The sequence below is a fragment of the Danio rerio genome, chromosome 4, assembly GCF_049306965.1.
Source record: "Danio rerio strain Tuebingen ecotype United States chromosome 4, GRCz12tu, whole genome shotgun sequence".
In the NCBI taxonomy this organism is placed as follows: Eukaryota; Metazoa; Chordata; class Actinopteri; order Cypriniformes; family Danionidae; genus Danio; species Danio rerio.
This window is the reverse complement of record NC_133179.1, coordinates 33,392,566-33,405,007: the sequence shown is the minus strand read 5'-3', so window position 1 is coordinate 33,405,007 and position 12,442 is coordinate 33,392,566. Positions and strand designations below refer to the sequence as shown.

The following is a 12,442-nucleotide window of genomic DNA, read 5'->3' as shown; positions in this document are numbered from 1 at the left end:
TAAAATAAAATATGACAACGTGACACTACCGCTTAACTACACACAGCCTTCCTTCAAGCCGCCATCTTGGAACCTCAACTCTAGCACTTTTAAAATCACATGGTATTTTCCCTTGTTCAATAGATAAATTTAAAATATGTGACACCAAGGGGGCAATCACTTAAACCGAGTCTTTAAAAAATCTAGCAGGAATATTATCAATTCCAGGAACCTTATTTAATTTTAACTCACTAATAATTTTTAAAACTTCACTTTCTGTAACCCGTCTCAGACTAAAAGAATCCGGCAAAATGCCCTGTTGTCTATAAAAAGAAATCACTCTATCTTCGTTGTAAATATCAGGTTGCCTTGGAAGCTGACCACATAATTTTTTGCTAACAATATAAAATACTGATTAAAAGATTCGGCAATATCCTTTGGATGAACTATTAATTTGTCTTCTAACTTTAAGTCAAATTTAGATGATTTTCTACTTTTAGCATTTGAATAACCTAGATTTCTCAGTACACCCCAAAGTTTTTTTGGATCAAATTTATTTTCATTTATCTTATCCTTAAAAAAAAAACTTTTTGCTTCTCTTATTTTGTTCCTAACCTCATTTCTCTTTACTTTATAAAACTCATAACTGCTACACTTACTATCCTTCCTAAACTTGGCAAAACTCTCATCTCTTATCTTTAACAGTTGTAATATTTCATCTGTAATCCAAGGGTCTGATCTTTGTTTAACTCTTATTTTTTTTATATGGTGCTATTTTATTCAAAGCCTTACTTAACAGATCCTTAAAACATTCCCATGCTGCCTCCACATCCTCAGATCCCCATACCCCGGACCAATCAACTTTATCCAATATATCACAAAATAAATTAGGACTATAATTCTTCATTGACCTCACTAAAACAGTATTATGACCCATAAGCTTCACCTTTTGCACTTTTCTACATAAATATACCAAAAAATGATCACTCATACTACACTCAATTACACCACTACAACTTATCTTAGCTGAATCAGATGTCAGAGTCAAATCAATAATAGACAGCGATTTGGGAGTAATTCTAGTTGGTACCTTAATAATTTGCTTCAATCCAAAAAAATCTGAAAAATGTTTAAAAGCCTTATACTACACAGAGTCCACATTTAACATCAGTGTTTAAATCACCACATTTTGCCTTTAAAGATTTTCTTAGGGTCTACGATTACGACAGATAGACTTGATGGATGACAACATTTCAGCCAGTTCAACAACTTTAAAAGGGCAAAGAAAATAAGGGTGGTCTGTGTCACATCCACTGAGAGGATGAGAAGGCGAACCGGCCAGCCGATTGGTGGAAAAAGGCTGTTTGTAGTGATTGACGAAAGCCATTTTCCGCACAAAAGAAAAGTATGTTTCAGCATTAGCAGCTAGACCTAAAAGAGAAATATATTTTTAAAAAGTTCTAATTTTAAGGGATATGTTTGTGTTTGTCTTTTTTTGTTTTTAGTATGGAAGAGGACAAATGGCTGGTGCATGGAAAAGAAAAAACTGGGTCTTTGGGATGTTAAGTGTGAGGCATTCTCAACGGCAAAGATCTGGGAAACCTTTTTTTGCGTCTTGTGGAGAGAAGATCTCGAAAACATCTAGTCCCCCTTGTTGCACATCATGTGAGGCCTGGGTCATCAGTTGTTAGTGATGAGTGGCGTGCCTACCGATACTACCTGCACTAGGTTACAAACATTACACTGTCAACCACAAGAGGTGGTATGTAGATTCCTGCACTGGTGCCCACACTCAGCACATCGAGAGGGCTTGGAGATCGTACAAGGAGCAGATCTGGAGACTTAGGGGAAATAGGACTGACAGTTTGCTTTCTGACCACCTTGCAGTGATTGAGTGGCATGAATGGCTGGCAAAGAAACACCGTAAGTGTTATGTCACTTATTTGGTTGACGTCTTGATGTTTTAATGCACATTCATGTTCTTGCTTATTTTGTTCATTTTGCTGCTTATAGTTTTTTTTTTTTCTGAAATTGCTCCAATAAGATGCTGCCCATACAAAGAAAGTGAATTTAAATTTCACACAGTGAAAAATGTTAATTAAACAGGTAGTTCACCAACAACAACAAAAAAACTGTTAATGAATAAATACTTCAACCACCCATTTTTATTTACTTGCTCGCAAATGGTTCCAAACCTGTTTGAGTTTGTTCTGTTGAACCACTGTTGTAACCAGTGATGTCTGTAGTGATTATTTTTTGTAACATGGGCGTCAAGGGTTACAGGATTTTAGCATTCTTCAGAATATCTCTTTTTTGTTCAACAGAAGAACTTAGGTAGGTTTAGAACCACTTGAAGGAGAGCAAACATATTTTTTTCTTCTATTTTTTGGTGAACTATGCCTTTACTTACTCAGCTTTATTTCAATCTCCTGAAACATTCATTTATCTTCAGAAAACAAATAAAAATTTGGTGAACTATGCCTTTACTTACTCAGCTTTATTTCAATCTCCTGAAACATTCATTTATCTTCAGAAAACAAATAAAAATTTGGTGAACTATGCCTTTACTTACTCAGCTTTATTTCAATCTCCTGAAACATTCATTTATCTTCAGAAAACAAATAAAAATTTGGTGAACTATGCCTTTACTTACTCAGCTTTATTTCAATCTCCTGAAACATTCATTTATCTTCAGAAAACAAATTAAAATTATTTTGATAAAATCTGAGGCTCTCTCATACTTCTTACCGTACGTTCACACCGAAAGCGGCGAGAGCGTCAAAGTAGCCGGAAGTCATTCATTTTCAATGAGAGCCGGCGGCGATAGGCGGCGAGGAGCAGCGCGGCGCGTCTTCGCCGGCGTGAGCGTCGAGGAGAGTTGAAATGAAGTCAACTTTATGGTAATGAGCTATGACGCGGTTCGGCGGCAAGCAATCAGAATAAAGACGTCCATCGATTGATAGCAGTTCAGAGAACACAGACCTGTGAACTTTGGTTCCGACCACAGTTGTTCCCATGGGTTTGATTATTGCGGTCGCCGGATTTCCAATTATTTACAATTTTTTCCTACAGGAACATACATTAAATAAGTTACTGGCGAGTTACTGATGTGCATTAATGTTATATAAATTTATCTTAAAAAAGCGGGAATCTCACGCGATGTGACAGTACAAAACAGTACTGCTGCTTCAGGATATTTCAGACATATGGACACATATTGGATAAATAGAGCAAAGCCACACCACACGCAACTTGATCTTCCATTGTTGTATGAATTTGATAAGAAGTGCGCAACATTTTCACGCTAGAAACATGTTTTATGCAAGAATGTAACTGATAAGCTGCAACGGCTCCTTTAAATACTAGATCAATGTAGCGAGTTTTGACGCTCTCGCCGCAGGAGCTGAAGGCAGAGAGCGTTGTAGCCAGGGCGGCCAGAGCGACCTTGGACGCTCTCGCCGCTTTCGGTGTGAACGTACGGTTAGACAGCAATGGTCCAAGACTCTCAAAGTCCAGAAAAGGAACCAAAAACTTTGTCAAAACATTGCATGTCACTTCAGTTGTTTAACTGTAATTGCACATGGAATGTTTTGACAGTATTTTTGGTCTCGTTTGTGGATGTCTCGGAACCATTGGTTAATATGGAAGATGAGGGAGGTGTCAGATTTTATCCAAAATGTTTTGTTCTGAAGATTGACTAAGGTCTCAGGGAGTTAGAATAAGATGAGGGTAAGTGATTATAACGTTTCATTTAAGTGAACCATACAAAATAATTAATTCACAACATGCACTTTAAAAGTTGAAGACACTGAAATGTTTTATAATGTTTTATTGTTAAATGATGGTGTTGTTGTTTTTTATATATATATATATATATATATATATATATATATATATATATATATATATATTGTATTTTGACACTCCTTTAATCCAGTGTTCCACTAAATCTGCTATTCTGTAATCTGCTAATCTCCTGAAACTTATATTCAGCAATGTTTACATTATTTACATGTATTTCTCTTTTTATGTAAGATTGAAGTGTTTTATGTTTACATTTGAAGTGGTTGTATGACATTTCTAGAATGTACAAGTAGCTATGTAACTTACTTGGTTGACATCTTGATGTTTAAATGCGCATTCATGTTCTTGCTTATTTTGTTCATTTTGCTGCTTGTATACAATAGTTGTTTATTTATTTTTTGACATTGCTAAAGTTTTATTTTTTTCTATTGATATGGGGATGAGTAATTTTGGTATCTTGCAATAAACATTTATGTTCTGAATCACTCGTTCATTTCCTTTTTCTCATATTGTAACTGGGCATTTACTTGTCGTTTATAAAGCATTAACTAAGCAAAAATAGTCCTCACTAGATTTGGTCACAATCAGGTAACTAAGAATTAATAAATGCTTAGTAGGTACAGTAATTAATAATGAATTTTAATAATAAAAAGCCACCAATTGCTCTTAAATAAATGATTTGTAAATAATGCACTACTTCATTATAGGTAATGAAAAACGGATCATTAATAAAGTATGAAAATGCAAGTATTAACCCATTTGTTAACACATTATATATGCGCTTGTAAGTCAAGAATACAGCATTTGTAGCTGCATTTATAAACTGCTTACTAATGTTTAGTAATGTAGAGTTAATGCTTAACAAATAATGAACCAAGCATTAGTTAATGCTTAATAAATGGTTCATAGTGTGTAGTTATTATAAAGTGTTACCGATTATAGTATATACAAAAACAGAAATATAGAGTAATAATTACTTTGAATATTAATGGGTTACTAAATCCAATCAAAAGAAGCAAACTCGTGGCTAAAATGAAATGAGAAAAGCAACAGATAAACTTCTGGCAAGAGAAACATCTTTCTGATACAGAACATAAGGTATTAGATAAAATGGGATTTAAGGTTTTCTTTTCCTCTTATAATAATGGTCGTAAACGAGAAGTAATGACATTTTTCTCAAACAACATCAACTTCCAATTAATTACTAAGATTACTGATAAAGAAGGACAATATAACCTAATTAAAGGAACTATCCAACAATACGAAGTTACATTATATAGACCACCTGAAAAAGACAAAGCATTTCTCAAATAAATATTTACTATTTTAGCCAAGGCGTCAGGTATGTTAATCTGTGGGGGAGACTGGAATGTACAAATTCATCCTAAATTGGACTCATCGTCTAATAAGATGATAGACGATAGATGTATGAAGAGACATATACCCTCTTAAAAAAGAATATACTTTCTTCTCTTCCGCCCACATGTCTCATTCTAGAATTGATTATTTTTTTATGTTTGGGTCAAATCAAGATAAAACAAAAGACTGTAAAATAGGAACAAGGGGCATCTCAGACCATGTATATTTAAAATGATTAAACATGTGTTAACTATTCGAACTATTCAAATATTTAAAGTATAATGATAATGGGGAGGTCACCTAGTATCCTATGGGATGCAGCTAAAGCTGTTTTGCAAGGTAACCTTATAATGTGGGGATCAAGGGGAAAAAAACGGAATTACTTAATAATCTGAATATACAACCTAAAGAATAAGAGACTAAATATGGTAATAAAAAAGATCCAGATATTTTTTTATGAGATCAAAGAAATTTCACTCAATGAAATATTTGATGAGCAAGTACAATTAAAACTTACATTTTTAAAACAGCAATTTTTTTGAAAATGGTCCAAAAGCAAAAAAGCTCCTGGCATGGAGAATAAGGAAACAACAGGCAGAGATGAGTATATTTAAAATCAAATATCCCAAAACTAAAAAGTCATGTCATAGATTGGAGGAAATACAAAAGGCTTTTTAAAAATACTATAAAGAATTGTATATTTCAAAAGATAATATTGAACTTGCAAACATACAAGCATTTTTACACACATTAGATTTACCATCAATTGAATAAATACAAAATAAAATCATAACTCGAAAAAATAACTAAATAAGCAACGCTATATCAAAACCTTAAACTGTGTGCTGTGTATAAAATCCTGAAATCACTCCATGAGTAGCTTCAGCTGTGTGTTAGCAATCAGTCAGGATCAGGAACCAGTGTGAGTGTGTGTGATGGGCAGGCACTTTTTTCCAGGGGTTTCAGTACAGCGTAACCGCTACTGCGTCATCGGGTGGGCGTGGCCTATCTGTGAATTTGCATAGGTCACGGATCATGCGCAGATTGTGAAAACAGCCGTTTGATTCAGATACCTGTACGTATTCGCAGGGGTTTCGTGTCCAATGCCTTTTATATGCAGTACTAAATAGCTGTCCTGATCGCAGGTGTTTCTTGTGAAGTCAGTGTATGTTATATTAAACAATTAACTTAGGATACCTCTCAGATTACATTAATACTGTTATAACTTAAGATACTTGTCCCGATCCCACGGCTTTTGTGCCAAATACTTTATATATCATATACAGTAACATCAGATACCTGTCCTGGTCCCAGGTGTTTCATGTATGATCACTTTTATATTAGTTAACATCAGATACCTGTCCTGATCTCAGGGGTTTCATGTATGATCACTTTTATATATATTAACATCAGATACCTGTCCTGATCTCAGGTGTTTCATGTATAATCAATTTTATATACAGTAACATCAGATACCTGTCCTGATCTCAGGTGTTTCATGTATGATCAATTTTATATACAGTAACATCAGATACCTGTCCTGATCTCAGGTGTTTCATGTATGATCAATTTTATATACATTAACATCAGATACCTGTCCTGATCCCAGGGGTTTCATGTATGATCAATTTTATATACAGTAACATCAGATACCTGTCCTGATCTCAGGTGTTTCATGTATGATCAATTTTATATACATTAACATCAGATACCTGTCCTGATCTCAGGGGTTTCATGTATGATCACTTTTATATACATTAACATCAGATACCTGTCCTGATCCCAGGGGTTTCATGTATGATCACTTTTATATATAGTAACATCAGATACCTGTCCTGATCCCAGGGGTTTCATGTATGATCAATTTTATATACAGTAACATCAGATACCTGTCCTGATCTCAGGGGTTTCATGTATGATCACTTTTATATACATTAACATCAGATACCTGTTCTGATCTCAGGGGTTTCATGTATGATCACTTTTATATTATATACAGTAACATCAGATACCTGTCCTGATCCCAGGGGTTTCATGTATGATCACTTTTATATTAGTTAACATCAGATACCTGTCCTGATCCCAGGGGTTTCATGTATGATCACTTTTATATACATTAACATCAGATACCTGTCCTGATCCCAGGGGTTTCATGTATGATCACTTTTATATATAGTAACATCAGATACCTGTCCTGATCCCAGGGGTTTCATGTATGATCAATTTTATATACATTAACATCAGATACCTGTCCTGATCTCAGGGGTTTCATGTATGATCACTTTTATATTAGTTAACATCAGATACCTGTCCTGATCTCAGGGGTTTCATGTATGATCACTTTTATATTATATACAGTAACATCAGATACCTGTCCTGATCCCAGGGGTTTCATGTATGGTCAATTTTATATACAGTAACATCAGATACCTGTCCTGATCTCAGGTGTTTCATGTATGATCACTTTTATATACAGTAACATCAGATACCTGTCCTGATCCCAGGGGTTTCATGTATGATCACTTTTATATTAGTTAACATCAGATACCTGTCCTGATCTCAGGTGTTTCATGTATGATCAATTTTATATTATATACAGTAACATCAGATACCTGTCCTGATCCCAGGGGTTTCATGTATGATCACTTTTATATACATTAACATCAGATACCTGTCCTGATCCCAGGGGTTTCATGTATGATCACTTTTATATTAGTTAACATCAGATACCTGTCCTGATCCCAGGGGTTTCATGTATGATCACTTTTATATACATTAACATCAGATACCTGTCCTGATCCCAGGGGTTTCATGTATGATCACTTTTATATACATTAACATCAGATACCTGTCCTGATCCCAGGGGTTTCATGTATGATCACTTTTATATATAGTAACATCAGATACCTGTCCTGATCCCAGGGGTTTCATGTATGATCAATTTTATATACATTAACATCAGATACCTGTCCTGATCTCAGGGGTTTCATGTATGATCACTTTTATATTAGTTAACATCAGATACCTGTCCTGATCTCAGGGGTTTCATGTATGATCACTTTTATATTATATACAGTAACATCAGATACCTGTCCTGATCCCAGGGGTTTCATGTATGGTCAATTTTATATACAGTAACATCAGATACCTGTCCTGATCTCAGGTGTTTCATGTATGATCACTTTTATATACAGTAACATCAGATACCTGTCCTGATCCCAGGGGTTTCATGTATGATCACTTTTATATTAGTTAACATCAGATACCTGTCCTGATCTCAGGTGTTTCATGTATGATCAATTTTATATTATATACAGTAACATCAGATACCTGTCCTGATCCCAGGGGTTTCATGTATGATCACTTTTATATACATTAACATCAGATACCTGTCCTGATCCCAGGGGTTTCATGTATGATCACTTTTATATTAGTTAACATCAGATACCTGTCCTGATCCCAGTTGTTTTGTGTATGATGACTTTAAATAAAAATAGAAAATAAATATGAGTTAGTTTAATTAACTAAGATCGAGAAAGAAAAATTAACCACGATTTATTACAGAAAATGTGGTATTTATTTGTTTAAACATGACTGAATACCATATTTTAAACTACAAAAACACGGTTAATCTTACCACAACCATTATTATTTGGTTTAAAATGGAAGTACAAAAGCCCAGAGACAGTAAAACGGAGTAAAACGAGGTCAGCCATTTTTGCTAATGAAATCTTTAAAATATAACATTATAAAAACAAAAAAATAACCTGTATGATTGTTTTTTTCCCTCGTTATCCACCGCGGTAAGTTCTTTATCCATAATCATCCTGTTTGAAATGACCGCGCTAAAAAAGAACCTGTACTGCGCATGCTCGGTGACCTCTCAGTATTGTTTTTTTTTTTTAAGGGGGCGTTTCCCAAACACCGACCGAGCCACGCCCATTTTACGTCGTGGTAATGAAACCCCTGGAATTTAGTGCATGCCGTGTGTGATGCATGACTGGAATGACATGTAGTCCATAAAATGGCAGATTTGTAGTTCTATGTGATCTGTTTTTATCAGTGATCTGCACAGGTTGGATCTTATCTATGTGTGTGTCTGTGTTTTTCATCTGACTGTTTTTTCCTCATGTCTCAAACAAGTTGTGACATGCTTTTCAGAGGTGAAAAAAAAATTCCGACCTGTTGTTCAACTCAACAGTTCAGCGGAGGAACAGAAAGATCTGCAGCCATTATTTGAGGTGAGAGTTTGCTCTTTCTGTACTTTATATCATCTATGAGTGTCATCTGATTATTCGTCTATCATCTCTTTGTGTTTCTGAGACTTTACTGCTGAGTTAAAGACATTTTGAGGATTTAATCTCCACCTTTTAATGTCGAGTGTGTTTCTGGATGAGGATCACAAAAAGCAAAAACCTTCTCATTCTGATATTAAAATCTGTGTTTTTATGAGTGATCTGTGTGTTTATGAGCGATCTGTGTGTTTATGAGCGATCTGTGTGTTTATGAGCGATCTGTGTGTTTATGAGTGATCTGTGTTTATGAGTGATCTGTGTGTTTATGAGTGATCTGTGTGTTTATTAGTGATCTGTGTTTTTATGAGTGATCTGTGTGTTTATGAGCGATCTGTGTGTTTATGAGCGATCTGTGTGTTTATGAGCGATCTGTGTGTTTATGAGTGATCTGTGTTTATGAGTGATCTGTGTGTTTATGAGTGATCTGTGTGTTTATTAGTGATCTGTGTTTTTATGAGTGATCTGTGTGTTTATGAGCGATCTGTGTGTTTATGAGTGATCTGTGTTTATGAGTGATCTGTGTGTTTATGAGTGATCTGTGTTTATGAGTGATCTGTGTGTTTATTAGTGATCTGTGTTTTTATGAGTGATCTGTGTTTATGAGTGATCTGTGTGTTTATGAGTGAGTCTGTGATTCTCAAACTGTGTTTCTTATCATATTGCTGTGAACTCTGAGAGAAACTCACCCGACAGCTTTATTATGATGTAAAACGGTGTCTACATTATTCATTACAGACTCTTTCAATAAATTGAGCAGCTTTTCTACCTCAGACATGAACGGTCATTTACTAAGCTCACATCATAGGCTCAAAGAGTCACAGAAGCTCTTCAATGTAGAAAACTTAAGCTGCAATAACAGTATTCATGAATGCATTTAGTTTGTTTTATGAGTGTAAATTTGTGGAAAAGAAGGGCTGAGCATCTTTATAACACAATAGTGATTTACAGTACAGTGAATTCATATACTCTTATTTGTAGATACATGAACTGAAAACCCTGAAGAATCTCAGCAGTCAGACCGGTTTCATGTGTGTGCCTGAAGTGTTTCTGCTTTAGCTGATTCTGATGATAAACAACCTTCTGCTGTGGCTACAACATTAACTGTTTTACATTTATCTATACAGTTTTATTTTTCTAAATACTATTAAACCTACATTTCAGAGATCTTGAAATTTCTTAAAACAAAAGCAGAAAACAAACTAAGAAATTCTCCTCTAAAATAAGGAAAATCGTTTTTAAAAGTACATTCTTTCATTTTATTTTTAGCTTAGTCCCTTTATAAATCGGGTCACTACAGCGAAATGAACACAGTGTTGCAAGATTGGGCGGGAAAAAATGACATAGATGGATAGTGAAAATTTGGGCAGTTTTGCAACGGCCTGCCAGCCCAGGTCTTCACTCCCCTCAATCAGAGACTTTCTTGTTGTAAGGCAATCATGCTACCCACTGTTCCTGAGAACAAGACACTGAATATAATTGTTTCACATTTGTACTGAATTGAAGTAATGAAATGAGGACTATTAGATTTATATGGAATGACTATTCAGTATTCACAAGTTTAGTTAATTTTTTCAATCTCATTACCTCACATCGGGTTTTATCCCTATTTGCATTATTGATTCTGGGATCAATCTCATGGTCTGCTGAAGAATGCAGTGAATGTGCACTTATCCTGGCTATCTACACCGGGCTTGACGTAGCGGCTCGTTCTTATCCTGGATCAGCAAATGTGCAAAGCCTGTTTCAAGCCAAAAGCGTAAGCAGAGTGTGAGCAGCGCATGTTTTTTGGGTGTCCATGTTAACAGATTAGAGCTTTCATGCCGCACGCAGGAGCAGTGCGTCAACGCGAGGCGTGAGCTTTCGACGTGGAGTCTATTTTTGCCGCGCTGCTCACGCTCAATTAAAATAACAGTGCATTGATAATGACAAAAACACATTGAATGACAGTAAAAAGTAGCAATTTTACACAATAAATGCATCAATCACACACACACTCTACGGACAATTTAGCCTACCTAATTCACCTGTACCGCATGTCTTTGGACTGTGGGGGAAACTGGAGCACCCGGAGGAAACTCACGCAAAGGCAGGGAGAACATGTAAACTCCACACAGAAACACAAACTAAGCATAGGATCAAGCCAGCGACCTTCTTACTGTGAGGTGACAGCACTACCTACTGCCTCACCATCAACAGTATCAACAGATTTATATATAGTCAATCAAATTAACTTAAATGATTAAAAACTGCAACAAATATTTATTTAGGCCGAACTACAAAACCAAATGTAGCACAATTTTAGTATCCATTTTGCTTAAGTTGCACACTAGTGTTGCAGGAGAGGGGAAATAGAAGTGGCCGCTTTAAGACTGCTATTTACGGGAGTTGTAGTCCATAGCGAAGTGTATTGTGTAGGGATGTAACGGTATCAGAATTTCACGGTTCGGTAATACCTCGGTATGAATGTCACGGTACGGTATTTATTGAATCATTTACAGGAAAAAAAAAACTTTAGAAAATACTCCAAAAAAGTGCCAAAAGTGTCAATGACATACAAATTAGCCATCTATCTGTAAGCTTTGAAACAGGAACTTCAATTTTAATAACAAAAAATTATTAAACCATGTAAAAAAATAAAGTTTCAATTTAGTATTGTTGAAAACTCATCACATTCAACATTTAATCACTCACTTAGATAGAGATGGGTTTAAAGAAAAATTATCATATAATTATAATCTGGTAAAAGCTGGTATCTCTGGGTATTTACAATGTCCCCTGCAACAGAAAAAAACCCTCTCATTTGGGACTGAGGATTCTGGGACAAGAGAGATATGACTTGGCCCAGGTTGACAGCAGTGGGGTAACGTTGTGCATTGTCTTTCCCCCACTTGAGAAGACAAACCATGAGTGAGATAGAGATCTCTTTGCGGTACAAGTCAATGTCTGCATCAATCTGAACAGTGCTGTGTTTCTGCAGTCCCCATGACTGTTATTAGTCGTATTCC

At 35.4% G+C, this 12,442-nt stretch overlaps 1 protein-coding gene across 4 annotated transcripts in view; it reads left to right on the top strand.

Annotated features, from left to right (window-relative positions):
• The first annotated feature begins 9,336 nt into the window (after positions 1 to 9,336).
• Positions 9,337 to 12,442, top strand: part of si:dkey-233e3.2 — a 37,206-nt gene continuing 34,100 nt past the window's right edge. For 3 of the 4 annotated variants that reach the window (XM_073946252.1, XM_073946251.1, XM_073946253.1), the window contains exon 1: positions 9,342 to 9,383. The gene's annotated coding sequence lies outside the window, so the exon portion shown is untranslated. 4 annotated transcript variants of the gene reach the window in all.